General features: G+C 38.8%; 1 protein-coding gene across 2 annotated transcripts in view; it reads left to right on the top strand.

Annotated features, from left to right (window-relative positions):
- Nucleotides 1-21,979, top strand: part of MDGA2 (MAM domain containing glycosylphosphatidylinositol anchor 2) — a 453,765-nt gene that overhangs the window by 169,637 nt on the left and 262,149 nt on the right. The window lies entirely within an intron of this gene.

Raw genomic sequence — 21,979 nt, 5'->3', positions numbered from 1 at the left:
CTCTAAGGAGGGATTTCTGAAAGCTGTGACCTTCAAAGAGCATTGTAATTTGTCTAGTTGTTTAACATGTTAGCGATTATTTGTCTACACGATAATTAAAATTAATGAAGATTTTTCACGTTTTGTACATTTATTCAATTTTGTAATTACAATATATTTCAGGTATAACGTAATGATGATCGTAAATAATGTGATCATCTTGTTAATTATAGAAACAATTAAAAATAATGAATTATTGCACAGATTTAGTACAAGTAATTTATAGTTTTTCTTGCTGGATAACCTACTGTAGTACCTGCTGGCCATGCACTAGTCATGTGAACCTAACAATTTCTGGGGGCTGGATTATCATCTGTGCCCACTGACTCTACCTAGACTGCAAATGTTGTAGTAAGCACTTGGATTTTAAACCATTTGATTGGAGCTGACCTGCAGTACCCCAGCACGGCCACTACACAGTAGACAGAGTCGTTCTGGGTCAGAATGAAGAAAACTCTTACCACTATAAAATTATTTGAACCAATTCATCAATAAATCATTTTTAGACATTAATATTTTGGTATTAGGATGTAACCATAAAAACAGCTCACACCATGTTTATAATGTAATGGAAGGCAGATATAGAAAGTATTATAGCTGACTCTGCAGCATATAATGGAGAACTGAGCACTTAATAAATATGATTTTAATTACATTGAATGCACAGTGTCTGCATCCTCTGTCTGCATGTTCCAGTAATTGACAAATGTCACAATTAAAGTTGCTCACATTCAGTCAATCTAATTATAACCTGTTATATCTATTTGCTCCATTCAGTTCTTTATCTCTATTTTTATCTAGGTTTTATTTGAAATTTTACACATTGCAATAAGCAAAATAGTAATAAGTAATTAAAATCTCTATTTTTATCTATCTGTAATTGTATATACTTCTCTCATTAGCAATCTATATAGCTCTATTTATTAGAGATGAGCGAGCACTAAAATGCTCGGGTGCTCGTTATTCGAGACGAACTTTTCCAGATGCTCGAGTGCTCGTCTCGAATAACGAGCCCCATTGAAGTCAATGGGAGACCCGAGCATTTTTTGTAATAAAACTGAACAGTAAAAGAACAGTGCAAAAAAAAAAAATTCCAGATGTTTGCAGATGTTTTACTTGTAAGAACACATTGAAATAACACTATTCTTCACTTTGCAGGTGTTCGCGCGTGTCTCCTGCTAAGTTAGGAGATGTGCACGAACATCTGGAATGTGAAGAATAGTGTTCTTTCAATGTGTTCTGCACTTAGATGTTCCGAACATCTCCGAACCTAGCGGGAGACACGCGCGAACACCTGGAAAGTGGAGAATAGTGTTATTTCAATGTGTTCTTACAAGTAAAACATCTGCAAACATGTGTAATATTTTTTTTTTACAATAAAAATACTTTTATTCAATTTATTTTATTAATTTACTGCTCGATCTCGAGCCGGCGAGATACTCGTCCGAGTAACGAGCCGGTCCGAGTATGCTAATACTCGACCGAGCAGTATACTCGCTCATCTCTACTATTTATCTATTTACTTTATTTTCTGTTTATCTCATTTTCTACAATCTATCTAATCAGCCTTTCTTTCTATCTACTGTTGTACCTTTAAAATAAAAAATGGTTTCTAGCATAATATAAGGTCTGTATCGGTGTCATCCTTTGTCAGTGGTATGCAATTTAGGAGGCGCTGATTGTATCTTTGTTCCATTTCAACAACTACAGTGTGAACCAGGGTTTAAGCTGACTATGCTTTCCTGTGGCATTATCTCTGGTTCATTGCTCCTTAACCCTATGTAATTGACAGCTTCTCACACTACTCACCTACTCCCTGTGTTGTTCTGACCCAATCACTATTGAACCTGGGACTATGAGATCACATAAGAGTCTTGCCCACCCTTTCATGTGCGCTGGTTATAGAGGTTTTTTGCTTTTGACTCTGATCATTGTGTTTTTGGTATTCAAACCTTTGGCTCTTGTTCAGACTACTGTAATTTTGTACTGTGTTTGCCCTCTTACTTGGCTCTGCCAACTATTGTTATCTGTTTAGTGTTTTTGACTTTGGCACAAGGAGGGATCATTGAACAGTTACTGGGCACCATCAAGGGTGGTTAAAGTAAGTGGGTTGGATGAGATTTGTGTGTTCAGAATTAATGGTCACTGCCTTGTCCATTTTTCAGTAGCTAGTCCCCCATTACACATTTTTTACTAACTCTTTCACTAATAATGTATGTAATGACATTAGAAACTGGAAAATCTCTTTAGAGCTTACTGTAGCCCTTGTTGTTATGCCCCCCGGTGCCCATTATTAATCTAAACAAACCATCCAGTCCAGGAGGTTATTTATTGGTTCCTTCTTTACTCTGAATTATTCCATTCACAAATATCTTGGAAACTCATAAAGGCTGCAGTTTTTTGTCACCAGTGTGACATTAAGGATTTGACAATGTCTTTGGAGGAAAGCTGCCATATGTTTCCAATCCTGTACAACCTCATACTCATTATGGTACCTTACATGTTCTTGAAGAGTTCACAACTGGGACTCCACCACCTTTTTAAAATAAGAGACACCACCAACAAAATTCAGAACTCCCACCTGGTCCTCTATAGAGACCACATGATCTTCCTCTAGGAGCACTTCTCACCTTCTCAGTGCAAATGTTGGCCAATGCCCAACCATCGAGCTTCCAAGACAAAACTCAGCCTCCTACATATGTCGCTCTCAGCACAATTTTAAAGCAATTACTAGGCAGGATTGTCATGTGATTGGTTGAAAAGGTGATACAATGTCCATACAGAAAGGTTCTAAAATTCAATGACATAAATTTGTTTAATATTTTTTTTGTCTTCACCAATGACATTTCTTCTGGAATTTCCTAATCAAGAAATTCCTCATGGTCATTCATCGAACAGGCAATGCCATAGGAAAGTTTACTTTCCAGCTGTGAACCCTTCTCTCTATTAGCATTTTAATGGCTGTTTCTACAATCGTCCTCTGCTTCTTGTAACCGGAGATAAGCAGAGTCAATTATTTCATAATGAGTACATCTTAGGAAATAGAACGAAGTAGTAGACAAGAATTCCTTCTCATAATTTATTTCATGTGTTTCGTCTGTACATGCCTACATCACTTCACACAGCTCAGACCTACGGGTAAATAATGTTCTTTATAATAAAAAAAAATAAAAATTCAGCCGTCTCTCAACTTAATCCCCTTTTTCACAAACATCTTTGCTGCATTATAGGAGACTAAATCCTTGTGGCCATTAAACATTCTATTTTTGGCCACTGCTATCTCTCTGCTACATAATTTTGTATAATCTTTTAAGGATACTGAGCAAGAGTCTGAGGGTGGCAGGACTTATGGTGTAGAAATTCACACAGTATAATGACAAATTGAGAAGTGGGCCAGCATTAATCTAAGGATTATGAAAATGAAAAATATTATGTTCAAAAGAGTCCCTAGAAGAATTATGCTTTAGCAGATAACTTTAAATTACAGTCTTTCTTCGGGCTTTAGAGACATATTTAAATGTCATTAACTTAACAAAGATGTCTCTTTCACCTTGTTTTGACTCCTTAGAATGTTTTTTTTATCCCCCCTCCCCCGTCTAAAGAAAATGTGCACATTTCAAGGGTTTCTCCATTTTAGTGAACTCAATTGCATATCACCTAAGAGCCTATTGAGATTTCTAATTCTTTGTGCAGAAATTCCCTTTTAGGATTGTACAGAGTGGAGAGGCCCTTTAAGACACTAGGTAGTGATTTAATGGGGCACATTTACTAACTCGTCCTGTCGCGATCCCCGAGGTGCGTTATCCGAGGAGGATTCGGAGCTGCCACGATTCACTAAGGTCGTGCGTCCAATTTCCTGCATGTGTTGCTTTCCCGCTCAGGTTGTGTGCGCCAAAAAAAACCCAGTTACCGCATTTTTCGGCCTATAAGGTGCACCGGACAATAAGGCGCACCTCTAATAAATGCCTGCTAAGACATCTAGGTTCATATATAAGGCGCACTGGAGTATAAGGCGCAGGATCAAATGCAGTACCTAAAAATGACCAGCAGGTGGCAGACCTGTGCACAGTTCAAGCCAGCTACACTTCCCGGGAAACTTGTCTTCAGCGTGTCAGAGAGCTCCGATCTCAGAGGTATGGCTGCTGGGGGTTAATGCAGGGTGATGCAGCAGGGGTTAAGCGGTCTCCCTCTGCCCCTTCTCCTTCCCTCCTCAGGCAGGGTGTTATTCCTGTGGGCAGTGGCGTAACTAGAGTCCACTGGGCCCCGGGACAAAATTCCTAATGGGGCCCCCCCCCCCCTCCCCAACTTTACCTAAAAAAAACCCTCAAAACCCTTTCTGCTAACCGATATTTCAGTGATTATTACATATTCTGCCCCCCCACAATTAATTATTTAATATTCTCTCCCCCCATAATGAATTATTAAATATACTCTCCCCCCCATAATGAGTTATTACATATTCTACCCCCCACAATTAATTATTACATATTCTACCCCCCCACAATTAATTATTACATATTCTGCCCACCCCCCACAATTAATTATTACATATTCCCCCCACACACACACTTAATTATTACAATCTCCCCCCCCCACACAATTAATTATTACAATCTCTCCCCCCCCCCCACACACACAATGAATTATTACATATTCCCCCCCCCCACACAATTAATTATTACATATTCTGCCCCCCCCCACAATTAATTATTAGATCCCCCCCACACACACACACACACAATTATTACATATCCCCCCCCCCAATTAATTAATTATACAATAAGCCCCATTTTAAAATAAACCCTATACTCACCACTGGCAGCGGGTTCGCGTCTTCTATCTTCTTGCCGCGGGCAGGCAGGAAGGGGTGCGCGGCCGCGTGATGACGTCATCACGCAGCCGCGCATCCCAGTTCATGGAGCGATGTGCGCCGGGGTTGTCTTCCGGCCACATCGCTCCAGTTATAGTGCTCGAGCGGCCGCTTATGGCCGCATCGAGCACTATACAGGGACGGGCAGGAGCTTCCTGTCCGGACGGACAGAGGCGACTGCCAGTGGCGTACCGACCGCGGTCGCCATTGAGACGGTCGCCCGGGCCCCCCCGTCCGATGGGCCCGGTCTCAATGGCGACCACTGCGACCGCGGTCGGTACGCCACTGCCTGTGGGGTTCCCTGTGGCTCCTTCTCTTTCCCCTGTTACAGGGCTGTCAGGTATGGGGGATTGTTTACTGATGATGATGATTGCCGTGGTCGGCACCATGGCAGCTCCGGTTTCTTCGTGCTATGGGAGGGCAGGATGGGCACAATGTTAGTTAAACACTGGTAAATGTACAGTGCATCTTGTCTGTAGTACATTTCTGTATAAGTTTATATATAAGGCGCACCGGCCTATAAGGCGCACCTTTGATTTCTGAGAAAATTAAAGGATTTTTGGTGCGCCTTATAGGCCGAAAAATACGGTAAATGCGGCGCAAAACGGAAAAAGTCAAGAAAACCAACAAAAGTGTGGTCGGCGGACCCTTAGTAAATGTGCCACAATATTTTACATTGTCAACAACTTTCAATTAATCAGAATGAATGAAATAAATATTAACTGAAAAGAAACTACTTTTTTCTCTAATTGTTTTGGCCTTTTACTTTTTATACTCCTTCTTTCATGATAAAATGTGTTTCATTCTGAAACCTGTGCTGAATTCTGTCTTGCTGGCAAGATGAAAGGAAACAAACTAATGTCAGATTGTGCAGGAGATCTATGGGGTTGGAGATAAATCTCAGTTTCTAGGTCTCTGCCCACCAACTCAGAGACAATTTAAAATCACTCAATCATGCACTCAGCATTATAGCATCAGTTTTTTTATTATCTGTTTTCAATTCTTGCCTATTTAGCAGTGTGATCTATACAAAATTGAGGAATTTTAGTAGAAAATTTCACATCCACATCCTGAAAGTGGTCATTATTCAACATTCATTTCTATATACATATATGAAAAAGTGATAGTATCATCAAAGTATAGTATCATGGAAAGTTATCCTGTAATGGGTTTGTAATACAAAGTAAGCTTTGGCAAAGTTTTCAAAAGATTCAGTTTAAAAGGGGTTTGCCCATGAAAGAAAGTTTGCAAATTTTAATCCTGTAGCAATGTTTACACAATAAAGATCATTTTTAAAACCCATTCTTTACAATTTTACTCAGTTTTCTGTTTTAGCTCCTATAGCTCAGTGATGGTCAGTGTAAGATTCCAGAATGTGGGCGGGGACTCTCTAATTAGATACTTCATGATTCCTCTGTGCTATGAGATGCTGTATGCTGACCATAGATTTAAGGTCGGATTCCAGTGCAACCAAAATTGTGTACACCAGGACTGATAGAGGCACCTTAGAATTATATCAATGACATATCATATAATTATTAAGAGTATAAAAAGCAAGAAAACTATGGATCTTTTGTATAAGAGTCTGAGCCGATGACCAAGTTAATAAGGGAGCAGTCACCTTTCTTTTGTACGTGAAAATAAATAAAATTGGAATAAGTGTTGTAGTCACATTCTCTTTCAGAAATTAATTTGACAATGGCTAAACTAGAATCTATATTCTATGAAATGACATGGTCTTTCCTCTTCATCCCTCACAAAGTGTCATAGACATTGATGCAGAAGATATCCCAGTTGGGGTCCTTATTATAGCTCTGATGGAGTAGTAGAACAGTGAAGAATATAGAGCAGGCTTGTCATTAGGAGAGTAGGCATGATGCAATGAAGTTATTGGATGTAATGAAAGCATACTTAGGACCTGAGCCATGGATTAGAATGAGGAGTAGAACAATAGATAACAAAAAGACATTCCAAAGGGCAAGCCAAGAGCGTCACTCGTGAACAATACAAAGAGTCAGTGGGCCATATCAGAATACTGTAGTACATATATGATATTCATATATCATATATCAGAATTCTTGATCTGTATGTAGAACAGGAGGGAGCCATGGCCAAATCCAGCAACTTTGCTTCTTTCTTCCCTGTTTCTTAATTTCCAAGCTAACAATGTAAACTAGACTATACTGTTTTAGTATATCCACCACTTTCCTGATTCACCTAAAATGCAATATATTTGCTTCTCAATGTTCATTACTTAAAGGGGTATTCAGGGAATATGAATGTCTGACACAAAAACCCATGATGATATAAATAAATGAATACAACAATACTCAATGTCATTAGTCACAAAACAAAGCTTAAATAATTTGATTTTATGATTTACTAAATTTATGGCCTCTCTAAAGTAGGTGGAGTTATCACTAAGATGGCCGCCATTGGAAACTACAAGTTCCATGATCCTTTAGTACTCAGTAACTCCTCCTACCACGTATGCTCTGCCCCCAGTGATGATGTAACAGGTTTTCTTGCTCTGTTACCATAGTAATGATGTGTAACTGCCATCACCATAACACTGGCCATACTGGATGCACTGCAACCAACCGACTACAGCCAAACTTAGTGGTGATCACATGACCCTGCCCAGGCAGGTACAGGACATGTGATGTGGACATGTGACCAGCAGCCATCTTCTTCCTGCAACGGACCGCGCGGAGGAAATTAACGGACTGATTAAAGGGCCGGTAACATTTTAATTCTTCATTACAGTCTATGTCACCAGCATTTACTGCTAAGGGGAGCAACATTTTAAATAACAACTAATTACACATGAGCTTATATTTTGAGTGCCCACTTGTATATGAATTATGCTGATTCCTGGAATACCCCTTTAGGCAAACAGAAAAGTTCCATTCATCAAAAGTGAATTAAAAATCAATAAAGTGGGAATCTTGGCTATACACTACAATACAGATGAACAACAAAACTCACCATTGAAGGTGATCACAACGTTAAAGCTACATTTAGAAATCTCATACAGGACAACCTTGAGATGTATTTGGCAATGTTCCAAACACAAGTCATTACCAGGCGAACTGAATCTGTGCCAGGTAAAGATTACACATTATAGCATAAAAGAGAGAAATGCTCTGTGACATCACAGCTTTTTACAGATAATTCACTCTTACCGTAGGGAAAGTCCTTATGTGATTTCTCTATGAGCTTATTTTAGGCACTGTAAATACATGGTGAACTAGTGTATGTCTATCTATCTATCTATCTATCATATATACTTATCTATCAAGTATTCATAGACAGATAGATAATTCCAATCCCTGTTGTTAGTTCCGGAACAGCTAATCAGTTTGGGTACCAGCTGCTGTCCCCCATTGATCTCTTACTAATAACCTTTCCTATGGATAGGTCATCATTATCAATAACCAGGAAAATGTCCTTGATGTAGCCAATCAAATGTCATTGTATCTATGCATTAACGATTTGCAGATTGCTCTTAAGAATCTAAGATTGTAAAAAAAAAGTAAGCAGCCTGTGTATACAGCTCTATAAAAAAAAAAAAAAAAAAAAAACATGAGTCTTGACGGCTCAAGATGACAAATTTGTGGCCCATATTTTTATGGCTTGCAAGATATTTTGTAAAAAGTATTTCTACTTACCCTCACAACACTTTTCCCAAAAAGTCAGCATCTGGTGTGCCCTGGTTTAGATTTCATTCCAACTACAGTGGTAGCAGCCATAGCAGCCGCTATGGGGCATGCAGTGTCAGGGGGCCCTGTCATCCGACCTGATACTAGAGAATGGAGGATGTGTACCATTGTACACATATTTTGCTGCATATTGTACAACATAATATGTATATAACATATATGTTTTATAAATATATATATATATATATATACTGTATCTGTGATCTGCATATGCTGTATTATGTTTATACGGTGTATGGTGTCTGTATATACTGTATTATACTGTCTGTGTATATATATGCTGTATGTTTGTATATGGCACTGTATGTGTGTATATGCTCTATATGTTTTCCCATAAGTATATAAATGTGTGATTGTACCTTGCATGTGTGAGTTTAAGTACTAAGAGGGGCTCAATTTAGAGGCCTCTGCCTCTCCTAGTTACGCCACAGTGCACAAGTGTCTTAATAAATAATTTGATAGGGTTACTATTGGATGTTTTTTATCATGTGATTAGGTGTAGTTATAGCATCACCTCCATTTCATTATGGAGAAGCCATCAAAACGGAAGCATTTCTGAAATGCATAGGTTGATTTTCTTGCTGTAGTTTTTGTGTATCAGTGGATTGTTATAATATTTTAAGGAATTCCGAATAAAGAAAATGTTTTTACGAAGAACTTGGCGACCTGCAGCTGGACTATGCTTTTTCCTCTTACATACACCAGAAGCAATGACTTCAATCTTCATAAATACCCCCCAATATATTTTGATGTAGCAGGTAGCAGGTACACATGAGTGTAGGGTCACACTACATAGAGTTTGCCTGCTGTCTGTTTCTGTGAAAAATTGAAGTTTGCATAGTTTTTAATTAAAAGTATTTTATGTTATACAAATCGGACCATTGAGAAACCCTGTTGAAGAAATCAACATTATCTTTAAAGCTATCCAAATCCAGTCAGTGCTAATTTACATCACAACATTGTACTGTAAAGGAAACTTAAGTGTATATAAACATTTGAAGGATTGTTTCAGGGGATTTACATTATCTCTGGACAATGTATACAGTAACATTTTAGCAGTTTCCTGCTTCTGGGTGGAGACAATGTTCTACGATGTCTTCCATATTAAGCAAATAAAGCAACCACGATTTTTTGCTTTCGAATATTCCCTCATTCAGCACATTTACTTACCCGTCCCATTGACGCCGCCAGTCCGAATGTCCGACGAGGATTCGGAGCTTCCGCGATTCTAAAATCGTGTGTCCAACTTCCTGCATGTGTCACTTCCCCTCTGAGGTCCGCCGGAGTTCACCTTCTTCTTCCCGGGGGATGTGAGTGCTGATCTTGAGACACAATTGGATTTTTAAATTCCATGGTTTGTCCGAATCAGTCTGGTTGTCCGATGGCCACGCCCCCCGCACAAAACGAAAAATTTGGGAAACCCAACGGAAATGCGTCCAATGGACGCCCCCTTGTGTCTTATGCATCAGGCAGATATCAGAGGTCCAGTCTTCTATTGGTAAGGTAGATAGGGTATGCTGCATGTTCCCAGGATCAGATACTGAATGTTGCTGGATAGGGAAATCACATGGATAGAGTAATGAAACCTGTTTTTTCATTACCCTATCCATGTGAATAGACAGAGCTGGCAGAAACAGGACCTACAGTTACTGTTTGAAAGCATGTGGGGGGGTGTGGGCTTCCAGCACTGCATTGCTACCATTGAATTGTCCTGTGGGAGGAATTCCCCCCCCCCCCCCGATATGTAATAAGTGTTTGTTTACTATTCTTCTAATATGCAGATGTGCATAGACTTTAACAACTGTCATTTACCAGTTTCTAACCTCTCAAACCTTTCCAAAATAGGCTTCACACTTTTATAATATTTAAATGACGCAAACTCTTGAGGTGTTGACCTTGATTGGCAGCTATGTCTAAAGAAAAAAGTCCTCTGTATTTGTCATTACAAATACTGCTGTCTATGGGTAGCGGCCACGGACAAATGTCATCCATTTAGTATGGAAGTGCCGACTGCAACTGCAAAAATTAATATTTTATGACACCCTTTTAGCTTAGTTTTTTGGGACAGCTGTTTTTTATTTCTTTGCACGATTGACATATTAAATGTACAGTACTAACTTTGTTTATTTTGAGACTTAGTATACAGAAAGCAGACATCTCCTTATCAAAGATTCATGTCCCCTAAAAGTAGACAGCTGCTGTCAGGGCCCATACAGTATGTGCCATCCTCATTCTCCAGGAGTAGCGTGACACTGAAAGGATTTGTCTCAATGTGGACATTAAAAACTATTATATAAAATATGTGTAATCCAAAGTATATAAAACAATAATAACTAGCAAGTTTCTATGACCCATGACAGAACATGTAATACGAGGAAAAGAGAATATTATTGAGGGACACAATCTGCACAATTACCGTATATACTCAAGTTTAAGCTGACCCAAGTATAAGCCGAGGCCCCTAATTTTACCACCAAAACCTGGGAAAACTTATTGACTCGAGTATAAGCCGAGGGTGGTAAATGCATTGGTCACAGCCTCCCCAGTATATAGCCTGCCGGACCCTGCCCCGTAGTATATAGCCAGCACCTGCCAGCCCATATCCCCCAGTATATATCCAACCCCCTGCCCCAGTATATAGTGAGCCCCCTGCCCCAGTATATAGCCAGCAGCGGGGGAAGCCAGAAAGGTGAGTTTTGATACATATTTTTTTACCCGAGTATAAGCCGAGTTTGGGCTTTAGCCTATTTTCGTTATTTATGGGCCTATGTAATAGTATTCTGGCTGCAGTTCATCCCTTCAATCCACTGACTACAAAGTTTCCTTCTGTCGATGTATCACCATGTAGCACCATGTAGCACCATGTATCTGATAAGTGTTCTTGACCCCTTACTGTTTGGTACACACTCTGATAGATTGTTCCCTTATTGTTTGATCCTATTAGGCTGTCCAGTTGACCAACTTTCAAACCCTTGTTTTTTGAGTAATCTCTTGAGTTAACAATGTGCCATATTCGTAACTCCTACCTGGTCATTTGCAAGATCATTTTTCTCATGTTTTTCAAGTTACCACATAAAACTTTCATTCTTAACTAATGAACAAGTCTGTTAGTGTATTGAAATGAACGCTCTGTAATTTACTCCATAGGTCTTGACATTGGAAACACACTCCATTGATTTTGGTCTTGGTTATGGCAATGTACTTTATTGGTCATGATCTTGGCAATGTACTGTACCACATTAGACTTGATCTTGCTAACGACATCCTTAGATTCAACTCAATGTACTCAACTACAGTGATATATGTCATTGCTCTCAATTCTTAGCTATGGATTTAGTAATGTACACTATCGGTTTTGGTCTTCGTTATGGTCATGCACTAAGTAAGGTAAACAATTGGTTTTGGAAATACATCCTTTGCAAAAAACTTATATTGTATTCTGAATTCTTGCCATGGAAGAAGTAGTAACTGTATTTTATTTAACAAAACAGTCATGGGCCTGTATTTATTTTACCCAATGGAAATATGGGCGAAAAAAAAAGCTTTGAGACTTATCATACATGGAAGACTTTGATCAGCAAAGTATTCACACACAGCCTAAGTAAGCTAACTTCTATGGAAGATCCCATCTGTTTTTCTAATTACTTCCTTCAAACAGTAGCTTCACTTGTTTTGTCCTAGAGCTTTTCTTGTTGAATCAGCAGCTGTACGCACTTATAGAAAAGTTACATTGGTAGCTAGGAATCTATTATGCCATTCTCCTTTAATGATGAAGCACTGCCAAAAATCTGTTGTAACAAACACGCTATGAGAGAGGCTTTAAGAATGCAAGAACACAATTAGTTTGCGTGTCCGAGAACGAGCACTTTTGTTTATCCACTCCCATGTCCTATGAATGGACTCGGCATAGTAAAAATGTCCACTTCAGAAATGATTGAGTACAATTATGCGATCTTCTTTTTTCAAAAGTCCTTTTGGTTGAAGAAGGCTGAAAATACCCAAGTATTGATGCACACATTATTATGTCTTATCTGCAGACGATTGTGTTGTATTTACTTACTTTAAAACCTCTTCAAACGGCCATCTTTTTTATATGACCATCACCTTATCCAGATCAGATTTCCTGGACAAATATTGATTTCTACAATCCAAGCAATTATCAGATAAAAAATATAGTTAGGTGCTATACAAAATATACATGCTATTCATTCAAACTGATGTAAACTCTTTGAATTGTGCCTTCCTTATGATTTTTGGCAAAGTTCGGAAGATCAGTCTCCTGGCTGAACACCAAACCTGGGTATATGTTCTCTAGAAAGCTGTTCTGATTGACATTCCAGTATCCTCTATCAGCAGGCAATATGTGTGCACACAGTCCTATTCAAGTGTTGGAGCAATGCACCAATTGGCTTCTGGGGCAGTGTCCTTTAACTCCACTTGCTCCTACTCGGCTACTATATAGGTGCTTGCTTTTGACTTGTCTTTCTGACTCCCTGGTGATATTCTTTGTTTTTGCTGTGTTTTGCTGAGATCTTGACCTCTTGCCTGAACCTTAGCTATTCTACTGCCTTACAACTTTGTACCTCGAGCTATCTTGGTTTAGGGACCCGTGTCCTCTTTTCACCTGCATAGATGGCAAATTGGCAGGAATAAATGTTATAGGAAATGTATTGTTTGCAATTCTTCCCCATCTTGACACAAATTGGAGATAAGAAGACAGGTTTCCGATATGAAATTCATCCATCATCAGTCATTATTTTCTACAACATATTATTCATTCTGCTCATCTTTTTGGGGTAGACAACCCCCTAAGACCACCAGTTTTGGGTGTGTTATGAAAATATTTTTTTTCGGTTATCTTATAATATCCTATAATATCATTAAGTATCTAGCAAGAGGTTGAACTCATATAACTCATCAGTGGCCCTAGTCTCTGACAAAATAATAGTCCCCAAAGGCCTAGCAAAAAACAAGCTCATTAGAAGCTCAATTTGTAGAAGACCCTGTTGTTAAGGAGATCGCACTGGTTTCGGGCACCATCTTGCGTACTGTCAGCCATTTTGGATACAGCAGACATGTTCGCTGACCACTGTCCAGCTAGTGTCATGATTCAGCCATTTTTGTATAACCTGCCTGTAAAAGTTTTTCCTTGGCACATGTGAGAGATGATTGACCTTCAGCATGTTCTCCTTCTTATAATAAATGTATGGGTTCTGGAGACATTCTCTGTACATTCTGTAGATAAACATGTCTGAGGAACAAGGCCTATTAACTTTTTCCCAGAATGTGCTGGTAAATTCATTATGGCCAATAGCATTGCAGTATTCTATTCACGCCTCTTTGATGACTCTTCTGTCCTTTTTTGATATACGACTGTGTTTTTGTGAAATAAACGGGGAGTAGATCTTTAGATACACTAAGAGACTGACGTGTGTCTTGGGTTTGCTCTCGCCTCCCTGGTACCGGGAGCCATGAAATATTTAATTTGAAAGTCGCCTGTACAACTGAAGCAAGGACTGTTTTGAGTCCTAGATAAAAATCTCTAACACTGTTCTTGAACAATGCTCACCTTGCTACACAAGAAGACATAATAATGTGTAGTAGACATAATAATAATAATATTGTTATTATAAATAACACTTTCCAAATGTAGATCTTTCATAGGGTCCAAAAGCTTCAAGATGTATCTCTAGATAGCAGCAGGTGGCCCTAAGAATCATATTATCTGACAGACCCAAGTTCTTCCAGGCCAGTGCTAAACAAGATAACTGAACCTATCACTGCACTCCAGGTTTCAAGATAAATACAATCTAAGAAATAAATAGATCTGACACTTTTATGTGCAATAACACAAGATTATATGACACTGTAATTTATTTAAAGGCACATTACAGGCAGATACTTTTTCATGAACCTTCCCGGTGGAAATTACAGCACATGCATAGCAGGTCTGGGAATTGAGAATTACGGCTCATGTCTGTATCCTGATTCCTGGTTTTATAGTCTTGGTAAACAGCTATGTTAAGTAAATCAATACATCTGTATAGAGATATTCATTACAACTAAATGGCCATATGTATAGCCTGTATATTTTATTTTTATTGTTGGACTCCCAAGTAATTTCCATAGAGATGTAGTTTTGGAAATAAATTCATGTATTACTTTGGAATATCCATTTGAGTTTGCAGTTCTGTAAATTAGGTAACGCTATACTGACAGCATTTAAATACATAGAAATGAATGGAGGGCGGCAATAACAAATCATGAAAACGGTCTCCTAATGCTGGAACACATCTTTGCCTTAATCTTATGCCAAAAAGGTAAAATGATTTTTCTCTCGACTGCTTTCGCATCTCCAATAGAAAATAAGGAAAGCCAATGGACTGCATGCTCCTCTAATTTTTATGAGCAAGGTGAAGTCTTAGGTCATAAGAAGCATTAATGACAACCTACAGTAGAACTCTTATTGTGCCTGGGACATAATGTAAAGTCTGTAACTGTATCCCCCAAATACCATGTTATTGTTACTGTTCACCTTCATAGATATTCGACTCTGGGTTGAAATGACTTTACTAAAGAGAATGATGCACTTTATTTTTTTTTAACTTATATGGAAAGTTTGAATTTCTATTTTCTTCTATAAACAAAATTATGATATCAGCCTTCTAGTGTCAGATGTGTTGTATGCTGTTAACAACATACGGCCATGTGCATTACAGCAGCTAGAGATGGCCATTGGAGGCTCATTGTGGGCATGCTTAGTGAATTATCCAGAGGTAATGGTGCAGGTAAGTGGACACGTTAAACTATAAATATCACATTTTGTAGAAGTTAAAGTCTTTCTAATCCTTAGATACTGGGAAAAAATGCAAGTTTCCAGGAGAGGATAAGGAAAACATTGTCTCTTTTAGCTACCTTGTAAGGCAGCTCCCTTGACATAAAGCATGACCTTCAGGAAGCCTTATGACATCATGCGGGATTAAAACCAAATCAGTATATCTATTGGAGAAGGAACTGACTGGTTGATTGGTTTATTTTTAATCCCGCACCATGTCATAAGGCCTCTTGTAGGTCATGATTGATGAACAAGGGAGTGGCCTCATAAGGTAGTTAAAAGAGGTGAGGTTTTTCTTATACCATCCTGGAAAACTTATAATATTTTACCAGAATCCCCCTAGTGGAGCATCCATGGCTATAAGATTCCACACGCCTACATGGCGGCCTTAATTGTCATTCTCTGTAAGGCACATTCTTACTTCCCAACCTTAATCTTTAGATACAGATGTAGTAAAGTTAAACTTCATAACTAACACATTACATTAACAATCAGCCTAAACTTGACCTTTCTCCACTGATTTCAATAACTCTTGGTGGGTGTTATCACAGTGAACTGTGACCTTTTACTATAATCCTGAATGTGAATATAATGAGATGTGGTTTGTGTAGATTAATAGTTCAGAGTAAAAATTGCAATACTACAAAAAACATTGAAACACTCTATTTTTAGAACTATAAGATACACTTTTTAGGAGGAAAAAATATTGCTAAAAAGTGTCTGCTTCTTATATACTGAAGGTCAGAAGGATCCAGCACTGCCATACGCTCCCAACTACTCTCCTTGTAGATCGGGTGAAGCGCTTACATAGTGTTTTACCAGTTTTCTGAGAGAACAGAGGCTCCACAATGCTCTCTCCCTCTCATGACTTTCCCAACATGGTTATTAACTAGAGGACCAAAGTCAGGACAGGGCCAGGGGATGGGGCCAAGGCAAAATTTGCATCTGGGATTAGGTATGAAGTAGAAGTAGGTGTCTGTGTTTGTGTGTGGCAGAGAGGAGCATCTTAATGCGAATGTGTGGAGCAGAGTGTCTTCATGTGAATGTGTGTAGCAGAGCGTCTTCATGTGAATGTGTGTAGCAGAGCGTCTTAATGTGAATGTGTGTAGCAGAGCGTCTTCATGTGAATGTGTGTAGCAGAGCGTCTTCATGTGAATGTGTGTAGCAGAGCGTCTTCATGTGAATGTGTGTAGCAGAGCGTCTTCATGCGAATGTGTGTAGCAGAGTGTCTTCATGTGAATGTGTGTAGCAGAGCGTCTTCATGTGAATGTGTGTAGCAGAGCGTCTTCTCTGTGTAGCAGAGCATCTTAATGTGAATGTGTGTAGCAGAGCGTCTTCATGTGAATGTGTGTAGCAGGGCTGTGTGTGCTGTGCTTGTATGTGACCAACAGGGAATTTTTAAATTGGTGTCAAATATATTTTTCCTTTTTTGGGATGACCAAATCTGGGATGTGTCGTATAGTAAGGAGCGTCTTATAGAATAGTGCACTTGATTTGAACAATAATTAAGTTTCCAATGAAATTTTACTTGTAAGATGTGCATGTGAGTGAGAGCTACCACTTAATGTGATTTGAGATGTAGCGTGCATGCTCAATGATACTGATGCTTCTCAAAAATGTAAAAATGTGTAAGGTGATGAAAGATTTTATTTGCAAAATAGTTTGATTTCATCTGGTGTATATCCCAGAGCTACTCATGATAAACTCGACACAGATCTACCTCAACCTTGATGTTGCTCCATTCATTAAGGAGATGCAAATGCTCGATCATCACATCTCAGCTGTTTCTAATGACCCAGAAGCATCTGGTAACTTTCATTATAAATAATCACTTGATTCAAAATTGTGTCATCATGATTTTTTTTCTCTTTTTGGTGCACGTAGAATATGAGATGAGCTGCAATCAACATTTTGGCAAAACTGCTGCCATCAGGATCCTTAAAACGGGAATAAAGTCACATGTCTGTAGATTGTCCTCCTAATATACAGGGATGTTTATGAGTAACATTAACTTTCTTAAAATATAAATCCTCAAGATTGATGATCTTGAATGACAAACCACTGATTTGCATCGACATTGGGTCATTCTTTATTTCCTTTTTGGTGGCTCCACAGAGCAATTGAGTTCTTACCGCCAACCCCTCGCTTCCCCTTCAGCTTCCTATTATTTTTCTTCTTTTCTTGAGTTGGATGCAAAGAACAAAGCTAAATTTATACACATAATACATTGGGGCTGGGGAATAATTACGGTTATGACAATTATTGCAGATCTGAGCCACATTTTACCTACATACTACATACATACATACTAAAATTTTCACTAAACTTATTCCATATTTGATTTGTGGATCCAGATGTGGTAGACATATTTATCAGGGGCAAGTAAAAAATATCTGTCGCTAATGAAATCCAGGGTTTTTGACTAACCCAGGAAAAGCAAAGAAATTGGTTGCAACTTTTTAGTCCAAATGTTTCAAATCCGGTAAATAAAGGGGTTGTACCAAGTTTGTTTGATATCCCCAATCTTCATAAAAATTGGTGGAGGTCAAATGATAATACACACTAATAGATGGACTGGCAAGTGGAGCATTTTTTCTCCCACTCCATTCAACACACATCACTCAGGTATCTCCAGCTCTCTCATTTACTGTCTACTTGTGTGTCAGCCATAGTTGAGCACTGTGTTTGGCAAATTAGGATGCAGATTCCGATACCCAACGCTACACCAAGTGTGAATGAGGTCTGGCTTTTGTGATAACAATCTGATCAGCACTTTCTTACTGCTCGGACCAATCAGATTGTTATCTCCTATCCACAATAATAAAACTTTTCTCCACCCCTTGGTTCAACCTTGGTTTACCTTTAAGACTAAAACACAATAATTGGCCAAAGATAATAGTTTAATTCTTATTACATAAGCATTATATATTTATTGATTTAAAATTTAACATCTTTATTTTAAAGGATGCTGGTGATCTGCAGCATATGATAACTTTTTATTGGTTAAATACCATCTCTGACTATAGTACATACCTTGATGAACGGTCTAGTAACTGCAGCTTGTAGATATGTATATATATATATATATATATATATATATATATATATATGTGATCTCACCTGGAGGAAACAGCTGTAATCACTTGTGGGGTGTGTGAGCACATGAGATCTGTAGCCTCTACGAAGGGCAGATCCAAAATGCGTGGGGTGATGCCTGTTCTGCCTGATCTATCTGTATCCTGTTACATCTGAATGTACTGCTGTTGAAGAATGGCATATTATCAGCATAAATAAGGTTAAAAAAAAACATCAGTCCCATCTATTAAATTGTACAGAGTTGATCCAGAAGAAGGCAGAAGAAGCTGATCCAGAAGAAGGCAAAAACCCTGCAAGGCTGATGCCAAGCGACACAAAGCAGGGAAAAATTCCCTCCCGACCCCTAATATGGTGGTTGGAATACCGCCCTGGATCAACAGAAACTACTTATGAAAAGTTTTATCAGCATAAAATGTGATATTATTGCTCACCAGAAAGTATTGAGGTTTCTCTTGAAAATGTTCAAATTATCAGCCATCACGACTAGTGATGAGCGAGTATACTCGTCCGAGCTTGATGCTCGGTCGAGTATTAGCATACTCGGACCGGCTCGTTGCTCGGACGAGTATTTGCCCTGCTCGATAACGAGCATTTAATTAAAAAAAAAAAAGTGAAGAACAGTAAAAAGATACAATTAAAACATTTAATTTAATTGTTTAATTGAAGAAAACAGTGAAAGAACACAGTGCAGAACAGATTGCAGATGTTCGGGAACATCTGCAATCTGTTCCGGAGACACGCGTGCAGAACGGTGTTCTCCGCAATAGTATTTGAAGAACAATATGTGTGAAGAACACATTACAGATGTTTGGCAACATCTGCAAGTTGTTCTCTACACATATTGTTCTTCAAATACTATTGCGGAGAACACCGTTCTGCACGCGTGTCTCCGGAGCAGATCGCAGATGTCCCGGAGACACGCGTGCAGAACGGTGTTCTCCGCAATAGTATTTGAAGAACAATATGTGTGAAGAACAACTTGCAGATGTTTCCAAACATCTGCAAGTTGTTCTTCACACATATTGTTCTTCAAATACTATTGCGGAGAACACCGCTCTGCACGCGTGTCTCCGGAACAGATTGCAGATGTTCCCGAACATCTGCAATCTGTTCTGCACTGTGTATTTTCACTGTGCTCGTTAAGTTTATAATTTTACTGAAAAATGCTTGGGTCTCCCATTGATTTCAATGGGGCTCGTTACTCGAAACGAGCACTCGAACATCTGGAAATGTTCGGCTCGAGTAACGAGCACCCGAGCATTTTAGTGCTCGCTCATCTCTAATCACGACATCTTGTTGTACAGAGTTCAATAGTCTCACTGCTGACATAGTAAAGAGTCCCTCTATGGTGATGGTAGAACCGCCTCTCCTCTAGGCATAGAGGAGGGCACCTTGTCCTGGCCAAAGGCCTAGGTTTCATAAAATCTTGGAAGGACGTCCTTGTACTGATATTTCATTTTATGACTGTGATTGTGTTGTAGGTGATTGTGAGTTTGGGTTGTTTTTGTATGGACTGTAGAATCAATTGTATGTATTATGTGCTAAAGAATTGTGGCTTAGTTTCTTTTCTGCAGCTGTTTTATCTCAAATGCAAATGCCAACAACGTTGTATATTAATTGAAATATTGTAGCTTGCGGGTCTCTGTAATAATTAGATGTAGTAAAATAATACTACATACTGTATATATATTTCAAAATGAGATACTATGAGGTATAGTCTATCTAGCTCATAACCAGATCATCCACATGTTAAATTAGGACACAAAAATAATGGTGAGTCAGACTAATACATTTAAAACCTTAATTTGGCACGAGAGGGTCCTGGATTTTGCTGTAAGGTTAAACTAACAATGTGATTGCTGTTTTTTTTGGTTTATGCCTACAATAGAAGCTACCCCTTAAGCCAGCAAGAACCAAATGGACTAAAGGCAGCAGTAAAAAAAGAGATATAAATAGTATAATAGAGCTTGTCTCTGGAAATTGTTACGCAGAGCTGAATGAATGAAGTTTAAGTCTATGCACGGAAGTTAATGAGAACAGTAGATTCCCCTTAGCAAAACGTAGGCAAAAGGACAGATACTACCACTAGGTACAGAAATCATTAAAATATTCTGCATGAAGGAAAGTCAAGTAATATATTTCCAACCTGCAGGGCTCAAGAAGTAAGAAGGCATTAACACAAGAAAGAAAAGGGAGGAATGATGCAAAGTGATTGAGCAAATAACTTGGAAGTAGCAAAGATGGTATTTATAGAGATCAACTTAACACAGGCTTATGACAAAAAGAAGTGCCCTGAGTGCGGGTAACAAGGGGCTGATATGGGGGGTTTAGATATCAGGCTAGATCAGACTGCAGGATACATCATATATCAGGTCCCATTGTAAGGAAAAAACACTGTTACTGCCGCTGCTTTCATAGATTATTTTCAAGTCACTGTCAAGTTCACAACTCCATCTTGGCTACCATTCACATCTGAAACCATCATACCAGTGATCAGACTGAGTGCCCAGACTGCAACGAAGACCCATTTATTTATCACAAAGTGCAAACATGGCAATCTAAGCACTAACTTCACACTCCTTACCCTGCCGTGGTTTTAAAATGTATTTTTATCCTGAGGACACCAATGTCGTGAAAGAAGGATACACAAGGATACACAACACTAGATCCAATAGGTTCAATAATAATCCAACCCGGTCTGCATCTTCTCGCTCCTTCTGCATTCCCCAAAATCCCAGGATGTTTTGCTTTAAAATATCACTGAATTAAACAACTTCTGGGCTGGTGGGCTGGTGGAAAGGGCTGGTGGGTTGGCTGGTGAACTTCATGATAGGACAGTATTACATCGTCCACAGAAAGGGATCTGAGTGCCACCTCTGACCCCTGTCCTCGTAGGTTCAACAACACTGCATAGTACTATGTGCAATACAAAAAGTTTTGTATAGTTGCTTATACAATGTAAAAGAAAAAGTTGTGTAAAATTAAGTGATGGTTCCCATGCTTCATATGCACCTCGTTGAATCTGGGAGAAGAATATCCTACTTAATATGTATGTTATGTTTACCCATGTATGTTCAAGGGAATTAGACATGTTCCTCCCTTTCTCTGCCATGCTGTATTATTATTATTATTATTATTATTATTATTACATGAATTCTCTACTGCTGTATATAAGGGGGTTCACATACATTACACAAAGTTGAGAACACATGTGATTACAAAACACAAGCACTACAGAGATCTGGAACAAGTGGAAGGAGGACCCTCCTGCTGAAGGAGGGCTTCAGCAGGAGACCTTTCCCCACTTCAACCGGATGTCTATAGTAGGACACCCGTAATATTTAGAACCTTTGTGAAATGCTTCACCAGAAGAAAAGAACAGAGATAAAGAGCAATAAACATGGTGCTCTATGTATG

Source organism: Engystomops pustulosus, chromosome 7 (genome assembly GCF_040894005.1).
Source record: "Engystomops pustulosus chromosome 7, aEngPut4.maternal, whole genome shotgun sequence".
In the NCBI taxonomy this organism is placed as follows: Eukaryota; Metazoa; Chordata; class Amphibia; order Anura; family Leptodactylidae; genus Engystomops; species Engystomops pustulosus.
This window is presented reverse-complemented; position numbering and strand designations above follow the sequence as displayed.